Below are 18,710 nucleotides of genomic sequence, written 5' to 3'. Positions count from 1 at the left end.
TGCAACTGTTTATTGTTTTTAGTTGGTTGTTTTTCCTTGTGCACCTTAAATAAATAAAAGCTTACGAAATAAACACATACAGCATATTGCACTAGCATATTTAACTGTAGTTTATTTAAAGTTGAATTATTATAAATCTTCAGAGCACCTTTTTGCTTTTATTCAGAGTGTTTGAGAATGGGCCTGTATTATTTAACTTGCTACTTTTGATATTGTAATGCTGCATTTTCTTTAAAAGAGGTGCTGTGGTCTGAAAAATCCCACTGATCCACGCAACGTCATGCAGTAAACTGACACCAGTGTTCGGATGAGACCTCACTAAATAATGAACTACTCTACGTGCTCAAATACTTTTTAGTAGGGATGATAACAATTAATCAAAGATCGATCAATCGGCTGTTGAGAATTTAATTGAACGTGAAATGCAGTTAAAATACATGCAAAATGTTGCTGTGAGCTTTGACTGAGGATAAAACACATTTGTTATTGTTTGAAATAAGAAAAGTTTTGTTGTTTTGTTCAAATAATGATTAATCGATTAATCTATTGTTTATTTTACCAATTAATCGATTAAGGATAGTGCTTACACTTTGCAACCCTAGTTTTTGGTTTAACTCAGTGGCAGAAGGTTGCAATCGACATTATTCAACAAAGACTCTGTAGTGGTCATGGGTATATTTTCGGCTCCAGCTCTGATCGGCACTGATGGGAACGTGACACCTGGGTGAGCACACTAATTTTTACCTGATTTCTCGCTTGACTGTCTGTAACTTCTGCAACTCTTTGTTTTCTCAGCTGCAAATTTTATCTTTTTCCGTCCAAGCAGCGCTCAAATATCGCTCCAAATTAGTTGTCACAGGGTATGAAAGAGAGACTGAATGAGTAACAAATATAAAATGCTGCTTTCTGCTGTTTTCTAACCCCATCTTCCAGTGCATTTATGAGGCCAAAACACGAGCAAAACAAAATAAAAATGAAAACAAAAGCAAAAAAAACAAACAAAAAACAGAAAGGCGTGCTTGTCTGCATTGCAAAAAGGAGCCTGCCTACTTTAAGCTCGTTATTTCTTGTGTTTTATAAAACCTGCATATATGTTCTAATTTATGTGGAAACATGATTTAATGTATTCCTGTCGTCCCACTTTGCCATGTTTTTTTTAGATGAGCTGAAATCAATCTGCACTTCTGCAGATTTTTCACATAATTTACCCATCAGTCTTTCAGTCCTTTCTTCATAGCTTTTCTGTTTTTTGTTTGTTTTGTTTGTACACATTTAACAATCAAATTACAGTTACTGAACCAGGGAAATTATTTCAATCGCTGCATACCGGATTCCAACAAAAGCTGTATGCCTTTTTTGTAATTTTATTTTTTTTTTAAATAATGAGCAAGAGGGATGACACGGCACAAAAGCCTGCAGCCAGAGTCCAACCAGTGACATTGCCGAATTGGGCTCTTAGCCACAAAACTGAGTTACTTTCAATTTGATGAAAGGAGGAAAATTAGTTATGGTTGGCTAATGATAATTTAGGCGGTTTCTGTGACCTTTCCCTTGTTATGACTGAGACTGACAGGGCGCTGAGTTCAGCAGCTTCGACATGCAGTGACGGACTGACGATCGACACAACCAAATGTCATCTCAGCTCATTACAGCTGCACCTAATTGTTCTGTAATAATGTCATCGCTCTGTGATCCTGTTAGCCTTGCAAAAGCTTACATTTGCTCTAAGAAGTGATGACTTTATATGTTTAATAGACCTTAAATGTTATCTAACATCTCTTTACTTTATTAACTGTGATTTGCCCCAATTATACTAATGAAATGATGATTATCTGAGTTGGGATTTAATGTTTTATTTTTCATCTTGCAGTCAAATCTGAGGGCCAAATTAACTCTTCAGTGCATAATGTACTCTACAGTGGATAGACATGCTGAAGCCATTTTGCACCATTTAATTTAGTACCATGTTGCAACCGAATGATGTGGGACCCCCAAAGTATCGTCTACAATTCCATTTGATCCATATATTATGATATATACATGTACACAAATATCATCTTTGTATCTCTTTGTCATTTTGAGATATTGCATCATAAATGCAAAATGGTGATTTAACCAATCTCAGGAAGAACTGTTGTCTTTTTTTTTTCAAACTAATCTCTTGTGAATTTTTGGGTAATTTCTTCTGTCATTGTTCATTGCCCTCTATCCATATTTTGAAAGCGATCAGGACCATTGGCTCAAGGTTTCAAAGGGTTAAACTTGTGTAGCATGAAGTAAGTGTGCAGGCATAACTTTTTTCGATATGTGTATTCATAACATTTGTTTTAAATGTTTTTGAAATGTATTTTTTCAGACTTATATTGAGTTCCAATGATTTCTTTTTTTTTTTTTTTTTTACTGTTTTCTATATAACTGAAATTAAAAATAAATGGAGGCATCATTTTCTACTTGTTTAGAAGTAAAAATAAACATTGAAAATATTATTTAATGATTTATTGGGTTAACCCCCCCCCCAATAATAATTTCCATCACTAATAAGTATATTACATTGTTTTTAAGGGAAAATCTTTACTGCTGTCTGGATGCTGCGGTTCTCTTTCAAGCTGTGGTTTATTTTAAAATATCACCACAAAATCTATACAATATCAGTCAAAAAATGTGAGTGTGAAAAAAAGAATCCAGCTGCACGCAGATGTTGTTTGGTCATATGTGAAGGTTAAAGAGCCTAAAATCATGTCTGTGTTCAGAGACACTCTTCAGTGGGACGTCCGGTGGCTGAGTGGATAAAGCAGCATCTTTGCCACAGCAGCCTCAGGTTCAGTTCCCACTCAAGGCCCTTTGCTTCATGTAGTTCCCTCTCTTTCACCCTGCTGATCTGTCCTGTCTAACAACAGCAAAAATGCTGAAAAATAATCTTAAAAAAAAAAAAGAAGTGAGACGCTCTTTGGTGTTGGCTGTGACGATGACCTTTGACCACTTCCCTGTTTGTCATGCCTTCACAGACGGCCGATGTTATCGATGTCTGCTGTTTATTCAGTTTCTGGTCCAGGATCAGCTGTTTGACTGCTGCGCTCTGCACAAACTTCTGCTGGTGTTGCTCTGCAGGGCGGTCCTGTCTTTAGGCTCTACCATCAGATAACACGAGGTGCTAAATGGTTGTAATTTAATTGCTCATCCATGGACTATTGAACATTGTTTATATACTGATATTTGTAATCTGGTGTCAGCTGTTGCCTAGCAACAGCTGCTGTATGCACGAGATAAGAGACAAGTGCTTGGAGGACTGACGAGGGGAGGAACTGGAGACTGGAAAATGGAAGGGAGCGGGTATTTTTGAAAAGTAGAGATACTCTCATTATTTTGAATTATTCACAGAGAGATGTGTCTGACTGAGCTGTCCACTCCAAAAAACAGCCTCAATAAACCACTCTGACTTATTCGGCGTTCACGTGCTTAACGTGATGCAGACATTTGTAATTAAGACTTATCAAATCCTAACAACACATCTGCAGTGTGGTCACTTTTACCAGTAATGAACAAACCCATGTTTAACTTTAGGAAAGGTAGTACACGTTTATCTGAAGAACTCACTGTTCCTTGATTTTAAGACCAGTCAAGTCAATTTTATTTATAGAGCCCATTATCACAAAACATGGTTTGCCTCAGAGGCGACATCCCTCTGCACCTAGACCCTCACATCACCCAAGGAAAAACTCCCGAAAAAGAACCCCTAAACGGGGAAAAAAAAAAAGGAAGAAACCTCAGGAAGAGCGGAAGAGGATGATGAGGGATCCCTCTTCCAGGACGGACAGACGAGCAATAAATGTCGTAAATAACAATTGAAATTCAATCATGGCAAAAAAGGAAAGAGAAAGAGAGGGAGAGAGGCACGGCAATAATAAAAACAGATGCATGTCATATTACAATAACGGTAGTTGTGAAATTATTAATTGCACTCTATGATGATGTTGAGGGTGATGATAACAGTCTCATGCATATGCTGATAGGGAGGTGTCCAAAGGCAAGATCACAACATCGGCACAACCAGGACCAGACCACAATCAGGGCGAGCGGGGGGCACCAGTAAATCATTGAAGTGTCCCTATAGACCTTTTTTAAAAACACTAATATTTTGTTAACATGTTTTTTTTCTCCAAATAACAGTAAAGAAAGGGGGCTGGAGGCTACTTTTTCTCCGTTAAAAATGAAACTCCGGCTCTGGCCTCCTCCCAGCCCTCCACCACTGCTTGTCGGTTTGTCTTTCTGCGTTTTCCAGAGCCGCTAATGCCACGTTGACCATGACACAGCGGTAGAATGGCTAGAATTAGTGTTAGGGCTCAGTTATGCTCACCGTTACACATGCAGATGGACCCCTCTGTCCGTGCTCTGCGTTCATTTCGTTTGTGTTTGTGCACGTATTCGGAAAGCTGACAGATGTGGACAAAACAGAGCAGCACCACTGGAGATCATGGAGGCTGTGCAGCATAGTTCAAACGAGATATGACCGTAAGAGACAAAGAAGAGATATGAATAATATCAAATTTGTCAGGATGTTTTTAATGGCAACACAGACCTCTGCTGTCTGCAACACTGCCTCCGTTTAAACAGACATTATTACGGCCGCCTCCATGGTCTCCTTGTTTGTCTGAAACTTTGACACTTTGCCTCGTCTTCCCAATGCGTCAGATACCACCCCTGCTGTTCAAAAGTTTGAACTATAGAACAATAACTTGATGATATTTTTTGTTCGAATTGAATCAGATCAAAACTATCAGATACATTTAGCGAAGTAAAAATGCAGATTTTCCCTCTGAAATGTAATAAAGCAGAAGTATAAACTGCCATAAAACTGACACACTCGAAATTAGTAAAAGTACCGCAAAATTACACCTACGTGTAGTACTTGAGTAAAAGTTTTCAGTTATTTTCCACCACAAACTCAGCTGAGAGGCATCAGTGGGAATGACTGATTAAGGAGTCAAGTGTCACACAGAAAAAGCAGCAGTGTTTCAGCTGAATATGTTAGTGTGATGGACAAAGTTATTTATAATGTCTCAAGCAAGTGACATGCATTAAAAGGCCCTGTGTGTGTGTGTGTGTGTGTGTGTGTGTGCGCGCGCGCGTGCGTGTGCGTGTGCGTGTGCATGTGTGAGACGTCAGAATGGATTTAGTTTGAATTCCTGTGACAAACGGCAGCACATGCAGCTGCAGGCTGAATCCCAGAGGGCAGACAGAGGCAAACCGTGTATGTACAAGCTGTATGACACCAAATTATGACACGTTGTTTTAGTTACAGCAGGATAGTGTCAGGCTAGCATTCTCTTATTTATTTAATATTGATGTGACGTCCTTAATCTGGATGTTATTTCATCAGCTGTCACTGGCAGGTAGACTGGCAGCCTGCAGGAGAGGTACACATGCCACTGAAGCTACATGTATTATTCATTCATTATGTTTTTCAAAGACACGGCATATTCCTTTTATAGTACTGTATGTATGAAGATTGTGTATCGTGTGGGCGTGAAATGTGTGCCTGGAACAACCAGTCATTAAAAACAGCAAGATGCTTATATAATATAATCAGAGAAATATTGTATGACTCTGCAGCCGTGCCACCAGCCACGAGCAACAAGTTTGCTTAATATGAGGTAAATGCTAACATCAGAATGCTAACAATCATTACGTTTACATGCACAGATGAGTCTAACGACGGCCATAGCTCGATTTAATTGGACTACTGTTGTTGTTCTAGTATACGAGCATCAGAGAGTCAGTTTATTGATGGAAGTATGTCCGTCTCCTCCACGGCAAGTGAAGATATGCCCCCTTTTAGCTATTTGCAATAAACCTATATTATTTATACAGTCTGTGATACAGACTGCATTACAATCCCATCCGTTTATTTACAGTAACTAGAAAACAGCAGTGTCGCGTTCATATAATCATATGGCCCGCAACAATCTCTGCCTTCATTTAGTTTTAAGCCACTTAAAAAATCAATGTCAGTTTAAGCGTAGCCTGAGCAAAAATTAGAATATTTTTATCGTTTTACCTTGCTGTTTAACAGTCCTTACCGGCAGGGATTTAAAGCCGTTACATCAGAAACACCAAACTCTGTTGAGAAAAATGTAACTGTACCGAACAGCGGAGTTGCTGGTTTACTGCTGCCTCCATCAGCTGCTGTGGAAAATAAAAAAAATATTCAAGTGTAGTGTACACTTAAACTGATATTGATTTTTATACTTTATTTATCAGAGAAGGGGGTGGCTGGGGTGTTACTTTTTTATTTAAAACAAATATAAAATACATTTTCAAGTTATATGTCCCCTACCTCAGCCAAAATAAAAAAAGTCCCTTTTCAGTGCATACATTTAAAAAATAGAAAATGCCTTACTCCCTTATAAGTGACGAACAGTCCCTAACCACAGAGGGAGGCAACAAAAAGCTCAGTAGTGGCACCTTTAGTTTTCTGATTTAGTGCTTTTCAGATATACTTGAAGGGATACTTAACAGATTTTCAACCAGCCTTTTATCAAAAAAATGTGGGCAGTATGCGTAGATGAACTGTGGTAAACCTCCCTCTATCTAACCAGATATCCCTAGATTTCCCTCCTCCCTCCATGAAAGTCAGAGTTACGCCGGCTGTTGGGGCTGTTGCTTAAACTGCTGACTGTACTTTTGCATTTTTGTATCGACGGCCAACCGCCACGGACACAGAGTATAGATCAGATCAAGAGACACATCCGCCTCTCTCTTTCTCTCTCAGACAAACAATCAGACGTAAAACTAGACAGTGCTGATTGAGTATAAATAAACATTTTGTTCCTGCACTGCCTTTTTCTTGCCTAAAATGTTTTCAGGAATATATATTTCCATGCCCTGTTTCACCATCACAGCGAGAGTTTGTGAACAGCGTAGTCACACAGCTTTCTGCACAGTAAATAAAACTTAGATCAAACTGTAAAACTAAGCAGCGCTGATTGATTCTTTTACTGAGTCGTATATTTCTCACCTCAAATGTTTTCAAAAACATGTTTTAGCTTCATGTTTTACTCGTTATACGAGATTGTTTGTCACGGTCGTTATTGTCTCAAACGGACGAGTATACATTTCATCACCCACCAGCGGGGAGATTTATTGGTCCAGTACGGCGCAGTGCATTCTGGTAGTTGTAGGTTTTCTATTTCTTTAGCACAAGTGAGTGCCGCAGTCCTTATTTGGTCTTTTTTTCTTCAGTCATGTAGCACCAATTTAAAAAGTAGTTTTTTGTGTTGTTCTCCTGCTGAGAGCCTAGTGTTATGTTGTTACCATTCATATCTTTGAAATACTCCTTTAACCCTAAAAATGCTTTGATCTGGATGCTAACTTACTGATGCTAAACAAAAGTAGTTCCTTAACAAATTTTGAAAAGACATATCCTCCAGAAAAATCACAGAGCTCCTGCCTCCTGTCACTTCGTCCTCTGTGTTAAGATTACAGGCATTTACAGTGCAAACTTTAACAATTTGTTGAACCCGTATGTGTTAAAAGATATTGTATAATTAAAAAAAACACACACACACACTCACACTTGGGTGCCTCTGTGAACATATATATTATTTTCTTCATTACATTACTGAAAAATATCCCTCCTGCTGCAGCATGATTTTTTAAGGCCTGGCTTCATGCCCAGAATAAGAAGTTGTTTACATCCAGTCATGTCATTGCATAATGGAGCCACAGCGTGTTTGATCCGGCTGAGGCTCTTCAAGCTCTTCATGACTGTTTTTTAAAGAAATATGAGCAAGAGTTGATCTCACCTGGTTAAAGAGGTCTACTTTTCAGCAGCAGCATAACTTTCTTTTTAAATTATCCTTTGATGGAAAAAGGGAGTGGGTGGGGTGTAGTAGTAGTAACTGTGTGTGTGTGTGTGTGTGTGTGTGTGTGTGTGTGTGGTAGGAATATAACAATTTTGCTGAGCCCAGACAACAGCAGAGAGACTGTTTAATTTGCCTTTTTGCCTTTGCTTTTCGTTGACAGAATATTTTTCCGTCATAAAACTTACCATTATTTTTTTTTCCAATCTTTGCTCTGTGATTGTCTCATTTCTGCTGATTATTGATGATCAATACTTTAAATTTTGCGAGTCACAAAAAGACGGCTTTAGGAAAAGGTTTTCATATCAAGATTGCAACAAAATGATCCTGTAATTTGGGAACGGATCAGCCAATGTCAGAAACGATATTAACACCAGAAACGTGTTTTAATCCTTTGAAACCAGAGCAAATTATTTTGATTTCTTTTGTGGCCCAAAAATGAGCAAGACTATTTTTCAACAAAATTACATGAAAATAAATGAAAAAAAGAAAAGTAGACAAACAAAAACAACAAAATGACCTGAAAAAGGTGCTGAAAATTAAAAATACAGTATATGTGTATGTTAAACATTTTTCCTGTAACATTATTATACATTTTCCGTTAATGTGATGATGCAACATTTTCCATATTTAATTTAAAACTTTTTTGTGTGCTTATTTTACCCATAACAATTGCTCAATAGATGTTTTAGAAACTTAACAGTATCACAACATACCACCCCTACTCCCCAACAATATATTCATGCATGTTTTCAGACATAACTCCACCCTGTAAAGCTTCATAAAAGTGCTGCTCACACACAAAAGCATTGATAATTTAAATACCGTTCCTAAGTATATTTGAGATCTTGCATACATTTTTCTGTTAACGCCATCCTTGAATGTACAGGAAAACTACACAGTTTAGAATGTTAAGTTGTTTTTTCAGCAGATACATACAGTATTATCAGATGCCTCAGGGCAAAACAACATTTTAATTGTAGAATTAATAATGAACTTTTGTTTATATAGCACGTTTCATACACAAAATAAAGCTTCAATTCAAACAACTGTAGAAATATTAAAATAATTTTTAAGAGGAGATTAGTAAAATGATAATAATTCAAGAATTAATGTCTTTGGTCTTCACCCACAAATTATCATTCTTATGTCAACTTATCACCTTATGTTACATTGAATTTGTGAAGAAAACTTGTTTTTCTCGCATGCCTCCATGGTGAACAAATATACAAAAATGGAAAAAGTTCTTGTTGAATTGAAGTCATGGGGCTCTGCAGCAGCAAAACTATATTTAAACATATGTTTGCAAACCCTGACACAACTTGTGCAGTGAAATCCAACTCCCATTTATCCAGTCGTATGCTCAGTTCTTCCCAAACACATACATTATCACTAAAACCTTGCTATTTAAAAACACAGTAAAAAGACTTCCATATAAACAGCTTCAAACACGGATGAGTAGTGTACCTTGGTGGGCGCATGTGTTTGAACTCTGCCCAGTGAAATGACCAGAGTTCAGACAAACGCTTTCCCAGCCGCGCTGCTGGTGAGCAGGAGTGTTTTAAAAAAGCTGAGGTTTTAATGAAAATGCATGTGTTTTGGAAGTACTGAGCATTCAATTGATTTCTTTCAGTTGTTTAAGAGTTTGTTTACAGATGTTTTGATACTGTTTTGTGATTCCTTTTTACTCTTAATTCATCAAGAACTTTCTCTTTTTTGGGGAAACTGTATTCACTGTGGAGGCATGCAAGTCAGAGATTCAGAGATTGGGCTAGTAATTGATGCACAAATGACCGTGTTTGTGGGTGAAGTGTTCCTTTAAGAGGATAGTTTCAATTTTTTCAGGCGGGATTGTATGAGGTATTTACTAATACTCGATGTATGACATGCAGTAGCTGCCGGTCTACACACTCCCAGTTTGGAAAAGCCAGCTGGACTCTTGCTGCTTTTGAGGGGGCAGCAACAAAATGTAGTTTAGCCACCAAGAAAAAATCAATATGTTGGAAGTAATTCCACTGCTTTACCTTAAAGAGATAGTTCAGGATTTATAAGGTTGGGCTGTGTTAGATACTTCTGTATAGTCAGTGTGTTACATACAGTGGCTGGCGGGGCACGCACCACACAGGGGTTGATATCAGAATTTATTTTAGCCATTGTAAAAAAGGCCTACCTACAAAATCAGTATTTGTCTAAGTGAACGCTATATTTAGAGTATTTTCTCCGCTTTACCTCGTTGTCACTCAGCCTTTTCCTTTGGCACTACATTTCTCATCTGCCGCTGTTCAGCTGTTTAGGTCAGAAAGTGCTGTTACACAATCCAACTGAAGCAAAACTTCACATCGAAAACACTCTCAATCCAGACAGACTTTTTAAAGTGGCTAAAACGCGTTCTGATGTCACCCCTCTCTACAGCATGGTAATGCTGAGCTGCAGGGTGCTTGCTTCATCTGTTTCTGCCAACCAGGAGCGCACCAACACCAGCTACTGTACGTTATACACTGACTATAAGTAAGTATCTAATACAGCCCCACCTCAGAAACCCAGAACCATTACTTAAATGTCAGACAGTCATTTCCAGTGGGACAATGAAGCTGTTATATCTCAGTGATGAATTTCCTGCCAAAGTGGACTGTCTGAAGGAAAGCTAAAGAAAAGCAGTTTAGCATGCACTCAACCTGACATTGATTTTATTATATGGGCCTTTTTTTAGGAGTCTAAAATAGGTTTGTTGCTTACACCGTCCACAGCAGTGCATTGCTGAGCTTCCATGTCAGACTCCAGCCTGCTTCTCTAAACAGGCGATGTGCAGACTGCCATCGACTGTAAATAAAGTACTGACTGTGGATAAGAACCTCATATGATCCCACTTAAGAAAGCCCGAACTATCACTTAAAGGTCAGACTTGGTCAATGATGCAGCCTTTAACTGGAAAACATTCAGCATGACTTTGACATTTAAGAAAAGACAACCAAGCCTGCATAGCATCCTTATTAGGGACACAATTGAATTTTGCCCAAAAGCACATTAGTAGGCTTTATGTGTGGTTTTAGAAGAGATGCATGTCTATATTCACACCTCTGTAGCTTTACTCACTCAACAGGGGCACAAGAAAGTATCTTTTATAAAACGTGCAGAAATAGAGATAGAGTGGAAACAACAATGGTGAATATCAGTGAATTGACTTCTACAGTCTCTTCACTGGAGGGTTTTACGTTTTGGAGAAGTCCCTCTCGGCCTTAAAACCACAGGACTTCTTCTTCACCGTGCACTCAGACTTCCTCTCTCAACAGCTGGCTCTTTGGCTAAGAGCCGTCAAGCTGGAGAGAACTGTGCAATGTTTCCTCCTGGCAGTGATAGAGCTGCTCTCTAGAAAGCTTTCCCCCGGTGCAGGATGCGTCTCGCTGTGTTTGGCAACCCAGGAGACGGGCATCACATCTGGTCCTCCGCTCAGCAGCGGCAGGCAGCAAGAAGTAAATTTCTGCTAATGACTGCCGGCTGGCCAACGGCCCGATCTGCTGGGGTCTGGGTGTAAAGATGTCCTCCTGCTCTAGTGGAGAGAGACATCTGAAGATGGAGATCTTCCATGATTTGTGAAACGATGAACACATTTCATAGGTTTTTACTGCCCAAATGGAAATGAGGAACGCTTGAAGCAGAGCATGCAGCAGCAGGTTTCACTGCAGTCTGACATTTCACTCTGCTGGTTGCTTTCTGCAAAGCCTTCAGACCACAGTGTGGTCTGAAGGCTGCTGGGTCAAGATGGACAGTCCCATAGATGATAGACGCTAAAGGTCTATTAATGTTTGATACAAGATAAAAAGGGATTTAATTTGCAACCAGTTCATACAGATATTCAGAGTAAAACTGAAGGTAAGTCATTTTTTTGCTGAGAAATCAGTATATTCTCTATATCCTTGATTTTTTTCTTTTTTCAATTATGGTAAATTCACCTGCACCTGTACAGCGCTTTTGTAGACGTCTGATCACTCAAAGCGCCGACCTTCCAGTTAGTGGATGACCCACTCTACCACCTGAGCTGCAGCCGCCTCTTATACACTTCAAGTGCTTTACTGCTAGAAAGATTGCCTTTTTCATAAAACCGTTCTGCCTATGCAGTAGAGAGATGCAAATACTTTTGAAATTGCTGGTACATAACCAGAGAAAATGGAGAAAAAGCATTATGGCATTTATTGCTTTTCTTGAAGAGGTAGAAAACTACAACTCACTAAATGCACTGATGCCCACCCTGATTTTTTGTTGCCGACTAGTGATGCCACGTGAAATGTTGGTGTTATATCTGTGTGACCAGTCCATAAAAGTAGTTTGTAATATCCCTTCAATTCAAACACTTTGATTTTCTTGTTAGATTTGGCGTCTTTAAAGACCCTTTTTAGCAACTTCTTTTAACAAACAACAAAACAACATCTTCCGTCTCCTTGCAAAGTCGGCTCTGAAGTATCAATCACTTGTTGCCATGGGAAGTTTAGCCCAACAAAATGCTCGAAGCATAGCAGCTGTTTCCACAAACACATCATGAATGAACATGTAGTACTATTATAATTTATATTAACTTGAACAAAAATTGAGAGGAAATTTCAGTTCAACTTCAAGATATCTGTTTTGTAAAAGAAAAAAATCTGTAGATTCACAGGATGTTTTTCCTGCTCCAAAAATTAAAGAGTCTGATAATTAGCATGAACAGGAATAATCCTCCATGGCTGAATAAACAAAAGAGTTTCACTTTCACAGAAAATCTAACATCAAAGACTTCGCCTGAAAACATCCAAGTAAACAAATCAAACAGATTCATAGCAGTGTACCAACGTATAGACAGCTCACACAGATCAACCTTATTTCACACAAACATCTCAGCTGGATTTCACTGTCAGAGCTCTGCACCGATGAGATACAGAAGCACGATTCAATCATTTGGCCTCAAATTCCTATTTGAATATGCTGCAGAGCGTTTTTGCTGTAATTTGATGGTCATTTCATGCTTTTTTAGGACTCAAGGTCCAGAACAAGCCCATATTTTGGGGTAAATTTGGGTTGAAACTGCAGGCTAAGTCTGTTTTGTAGCAGACGGTTCAAAGGCTTCATGTTCAAAGGAGTCGAGACAGACGTTAGGCAAAAGAAAATTATAATTTTAATTTGAGGCTATTCTGGATCTTAAAGTTTTTCTCTGGTTGAAGCCTGAAGATGCAGAGAGGGAATACATGTGGTTTTATGTTGAAAAATAATTATCACTAATAATATTTAAGTGAATAATTAATATTATTTAGTGTAAAACAAGCTCCAAATTCATGTTGCTTCTCTGGTAGTGTTTTTCAACTTTTTATTTTGTTGATTAATTGTAATCAACAGAAAAATAATTGATTATTTTATGAGGCAAAGTACCAAATATTTTAATGCTTAATCTTCTAAAATGTGGGGATTTTCTGCTTATCAGTGCCTAACATTGTAGTAAACTAAACATTTTGGGGGTTTTGAACTGAATTTTGGATCTAGGAAATTGTGTTGGAAATGTTTTGCTGGTTCTGTCATTTTATAGACAAATTAAAGGTGGAGTCAGTAATTTGCGAGAGATTGTTAGCAATGTGCTGTGGAGTTCAGCATGGTAACGTGTCAGATTTACTGTCCCTCTGTTGCTAAATATTGTTGTGTTGTTTGGTCTGAGTCACTTTGTTTGTTTTCCATTTAGATAGATAGATAGATAGATAGATAGATAGATAGATATACTTTATTGATCTCAAAACTGAGAAATTGGGGTGTAGCAGCGCCATGCAGTAAGAACAAGAGAATAAAGAGCAAACATTATTAATAGAATATAAAGGAATACGCTTAAAAAAAAACTAAGAGACTGTACATATATACATATATACATATATACATGTGTAAAGTGCAGAACAGTATCTGAATAAATAAAAATAAAGTCAGCAGTGTAGAGTGACATGGAGCTAAGACCGGAGTTTAAAGCGCAGACAGAGGTGAGTTATTGTACAGGTGGATGGCTTGTGGCAGGAAAGATTTCCTGTATCTGTCCTTTCGACAGCGAAGCTGAATCAGTCTGTCGGAGAAGGTGCTCCGCTGTCGGTCCAGTGTGCGGTGGAGGGGGTGCTCAGCATTGTTCATGATGGCGAGCAGTTCTTTAAGTGTTAAAGAGTCAGGTCTGTGTAGAGACAACAGATTTTTTTGCAGCAAACATACAGAATGGGCAGCTAGTGGACCGTGAGGAGTTATTTGTTAAATTTGATAAAAAGTGTATTTGATCAGAATCACCAATTGCACCTCTAATCAAGTAAATGGAAAATAACTTGCAGTTTAATAAATACTTACCCTACATTAAACCGATATTATTCAAAATAATAATAGTCTGAAATTCTTCGATGCCACACCAATGCGATTTTTGAGTTTCTGTGAAGGTACCAAAGCAACTTACCTTAGAAACATGAATGTGTTGTTCTACAAAACTTTCATTAGATTTAACAAATGATATAAGTGACAGATTGTGATACTCAAACCTTTTGGGCACATTTAGGATTGATACCAAGCCCCTCAGTGGGTTAAATCTCTAAAAAAGTGTGCAGAAATCTATTTTAAAAGATGCTTAAATACTGCCTCATATCCATTAGTCATGTTGAATAGTTCTGCAAATCAGTTTCTCAAATAGTTTTTTTAAAATTAAATTTATCTACACATTACAATAGATTATTTGGTTGAGAAAATAAATTTTTGTTGAAAAAATTGTGAAATTCTGATGTAAATGTAAGGTTTTCAGCACAAGTTCCCAGAGCCCATGGTGACTTCCAAAATGTCTAGTCGTCCAAAATCCAAAAAGAAACAGTTTGCTGTCATAGAAAAAAACAGAAAATTCAAAAAATTTAAAAAGCTCGAACCTTATTATTGTTATTCTGTATTATTAGTATTATTAGTATTCTGTGTCTCATCTACTAATTCCTGCAGCTCTGATGTGAAATAAACACGCTGCAGTGAATGTAATGGGCCACTCAGATTTGTTCCACGGTGGCGTGACATCCTGTGAATCAACAAATAAGATGTGTACGAGATGTGAAGAGGCTGAATCTGTTGAAACCTACTCAAAGACAAAATATTGGATTTTCTTTTCACATTCTGGTTCATGGAAGAGTGAAACAGACAGATCGTGCCAGCTGCGTTCAGGATGAATCATGTGGTTGAGAATAAAAACCCTACAGGACAATACAGCGGGACGGAAATGAACACAGTGCTGTGTTTGTGAATTTACGGTCTGACAGCACTGATGTTAAACTCCAGACTCGGGCAAAATGTGGAAAGGTGTGAAAACAGTCAAGGAAGACCTCCGGGTTTAAATATTTTTCCATCTCGGGTCGACCTTGAGGAGCATTCCCTCCGCTGCCTTTTCGCAGCACACTGAACAGCAAAAGGACAGACAAGGTGCATGCTAAGCGGAGGTGCTTGCTCCTGTCATGGTCGACCTGGGCACTATCAGGATGGGATCAGTCGGCTGTGTCTGGATGACAGGACTCCGCCTGCGTCCCCGTCACTGCTGAGTGTCCACGGGCGTCCTTCGGCCTCGGTGTCATGACAGCCAGCTCAGCATGACAATAGGACAGCTAAAGGGGATGAGGTGCCTGCTGTCAGCACCTTAAACCACATCCTGGGCTGCTGCCATACCATATGTCCAGTTTTTGCAGATAAAAAACTCATCCAAATTCATATGAATATTATTAAAAACAACAAATAAAATCATAGAACTATTCAGCATCTCCTGTCAGCATATTCCAGTGACTTAAATTGTGAAATATTTACCAAATGACCTTTAAAAAGTTGAGTTATTGCACATTCAGGTGTCCAGAACTCCCTGATGGACCACGAAACTCAGGCTTAATGAGTGAAAACCCCTAAAAAAAATCCCATCTGCTGAGCGAGGCCAAAACTGAGAGGAGGTCGAGTTTTAAATTTTATACTCAGGACTAATGAAGTGATTTGATTAACAATTCTCAGTTATACAAATTTAAATACAAGAGTTGTGCTGAAATTTGGATTACTTGATAAGTGTTTCAACAGAAAACACCTTGACAGCGACTGAGGTTAAAATACTTGTTTAGCTTAATGAAGTGCAACAGAGCAAAAACAGTTAATTAATGAATTGTTCAGTCAATCAACAGAAAATCGTCTCTCCACAATACTGATTACTGAATATCTTTGAGGGAAGTAAATGTTTGGAGTTTTTGCTCAATAAACATCAAACAAATAGTTCAAGTCCTTTAATATATAAAAAAATTAACTATTTGCTGTTCTAGCTTTTCACGGCTGTCAGTTGGCAGGTTGGCCACAGTTGTTTGGTCTAGATTAACATGAAACTTGTTGCAGATTGGAGGAATTATCTTGATGACTTTGAGGTTTTGGTTGCAGTGAAGGAATAGTTAAGAGGATCAAAAAAAAAGTTTTTACTTCTGCTGTGCAATAGCTACTTGATGGATTTATGCTACATATACAGATATTAATGGTTCGCAGATCGTGTATCCTGCTGACTTCAGAGTTACATTTGTGATTTTGATGGAAATGTCTTGAAAACTGAAGGTTAAAATTTCAGTAAATTTGGTAAAGTGGTTAAAGCAACATTATGCAACTTTTAGTTGATTGTTGAGTCTCATTTCCACGTCACCAAATGCCAACGTTTTGGGTTGGTGCTTCAGTCCGACCATCAACCAAAGGCATCAGTATTTGACGACCTAGGGATCAGAATCCAAAATAAACTAATAGATGCACACTGCTGCTTTAAATGTGGATCAAAATATGATTTGTTCAATACTTTGGTTAACAACTTAATTTATGCAAAACTTATGACATTCTCTCCAGTCTCAGCTGTGTTAGCATGCTAAATAACTAAACTAAGATGGTAAAGATTATACCTGCTCAACTTGTCCTCCCACAAAAAATGGCCGATAGGTTATCTTTGGATGCAGCTTATTACAACCCATATTTATTAAATTGTTAGGCAGCAACGCTTAGTGGATGTTAATTATAACGGAAGCAAATTATGAAGTCAGCTAACAACGTAGTAGGTCTGCTTAGATGAATTAGTCAAACAGACACAGGACTTTGACCCATGAGACTGCTGTTTTTGTCTCCTTTAAAACTGGACGTCGGCATTGACTTTAAGCCACATAAGTAGCCGATGTTGTACTTCAATTACATAACAATCATACTTGTTTGAACCCAAACTATCATCGTTTTTCCAAACCAAACCAAATACTGTTGTGACTGAAAGCTAACCGCGTAGTTTTTGTGCTTTACTTTGACCGTTTGACAAAGTCAACCACAATTTTGCAGCTGTAACATGTACATACACTTACTGCTGCCGCTCTCCAATGAGATATGTCATTTTAAGGGTGTCGTTTTGGGAGTCATCGGCAAATTACCTGTTTTATTGTTTAGATATGAAGACATGTTGTACCTGCTTCACATCAGCTTGTTAGTATTGTTGTTGTAAGCTTGATAATGTCGTTTTTTAGCTCAAATCACCACGCTGCCTAAGAACTGGTGGATGCCTATAGACTCTTGCTTTGTTCTGTATTAGTGTCAGTTAAATATCTTTGGGTTTTTTGGATTGTTGGTCAAATGAAACAAGTAATCTGAAGGCATCACACTGGGATGCGATGATATTTTTTTACACTATTTCCTATCATCTCAAAACATTGACAGATTAATCAGTAAATTAAATACTCACCCGACAGACATCAAGACATCCGGTAATTTATCCAAAGCCCATGTTTTTTAGTATAATTAAAACTCTTTTATATTTACATGAGAGGTACACACTGCAGTTGAGGCAGGCCTCTGTCCCTGATAGAAAATCTATTTTCAAACTGCTCCCTCCACCACCACAGAGACGTTTACGCTGATTATTCAGGAGGCAGAGAGAGAGAGAGAGAGCAGACAGGATGAGGACCTACAACCGTCACAGGGTGCAGCTCCACCAGTGGCCTCAATCAGTCATCAGGTGCCTCAGTATGGATGGAGCAGAGAGGTTGTACTGTTGGCAGCCCCCGGCAACATGATTAAGGAGCCAGCGGCATGATTACGCTGCTCGCCTTATGAATGGAATAATAGAGAGAGGCAGAGTGTGGTGCTAAATTCTCTTGATGGAGGCGAGTGTGTGGTGGGGTGGAGTCCGAGGCCCTCCCATGTGACTGGGAGAAGATAAAGGACTGACATTAGATAATTAAGGAACTGCCAGGACCTCTTTTCTATTCACATGGCTGTTTTATTAAAGGGGATTCTGTAAGGAAGAATATTAATATAAACTACCAGCCTGTGTGACTCAGAGATGAATGTAAATTGGGAGCAGTGGGGGGAGGAATGCATTAGGGAGCGTTTATCAGGAGCGCAGGGGGGCACGGTGATCATGGGAACAGACTGCACACTTTTGTACCGAAGCTTTGGCTCCGTTGATCTGCGGTGAATAACTGAACGCATGTTATCAGCAACATAAGTTGCTTGAAAGGCTTTAATATACATATACTGTATTTATACTGCTGCACGAAAAAGTAAACATACAATTCATGCTGCTTTACTGATATCCGTCTTTCTTTTCCCCCTTTACGTCTGCACATTTTACGGGATCTATTATTTACTTCTTACTGCATTTATTACATTTTCCTGGCAGCTTTAGTGCAGATTAAGACAAAACATATGATCCTACTGTAAAAGCAGTGTAAATTAGCTCCACTAATGACAGCAGTAAAACTTCATGTTGCTGATGCATTCATAATAATAATCTACTTATGTAATGTATCATAATATAACTCTCTGCAGGGGCCTATTTTGTACTCAGTTCAGTACATT

The sequence above is a fragment of the Plectropomus leopardus genome, chromosome 8 (genome assembly GCF_026936395.1).
Source record: "Plectropomus leopardus strain MGB_pleo_1.0 chromosome 8, ASM2693639v1, whole genome shotgun sequence".
In the NCBI taxonomy this organism is placed as follows: domain Eukaryota; kingdom Metazoa; phylum Chordata; class Actinopteri; order Perciformes; family Serranidae; genus Plectropomus; species Plectropomus leopardus.
The sequence above is the reverse complement of the archived record's forward strand: the minus strand, read 5'-3'. Positions refer to the sequence as shown.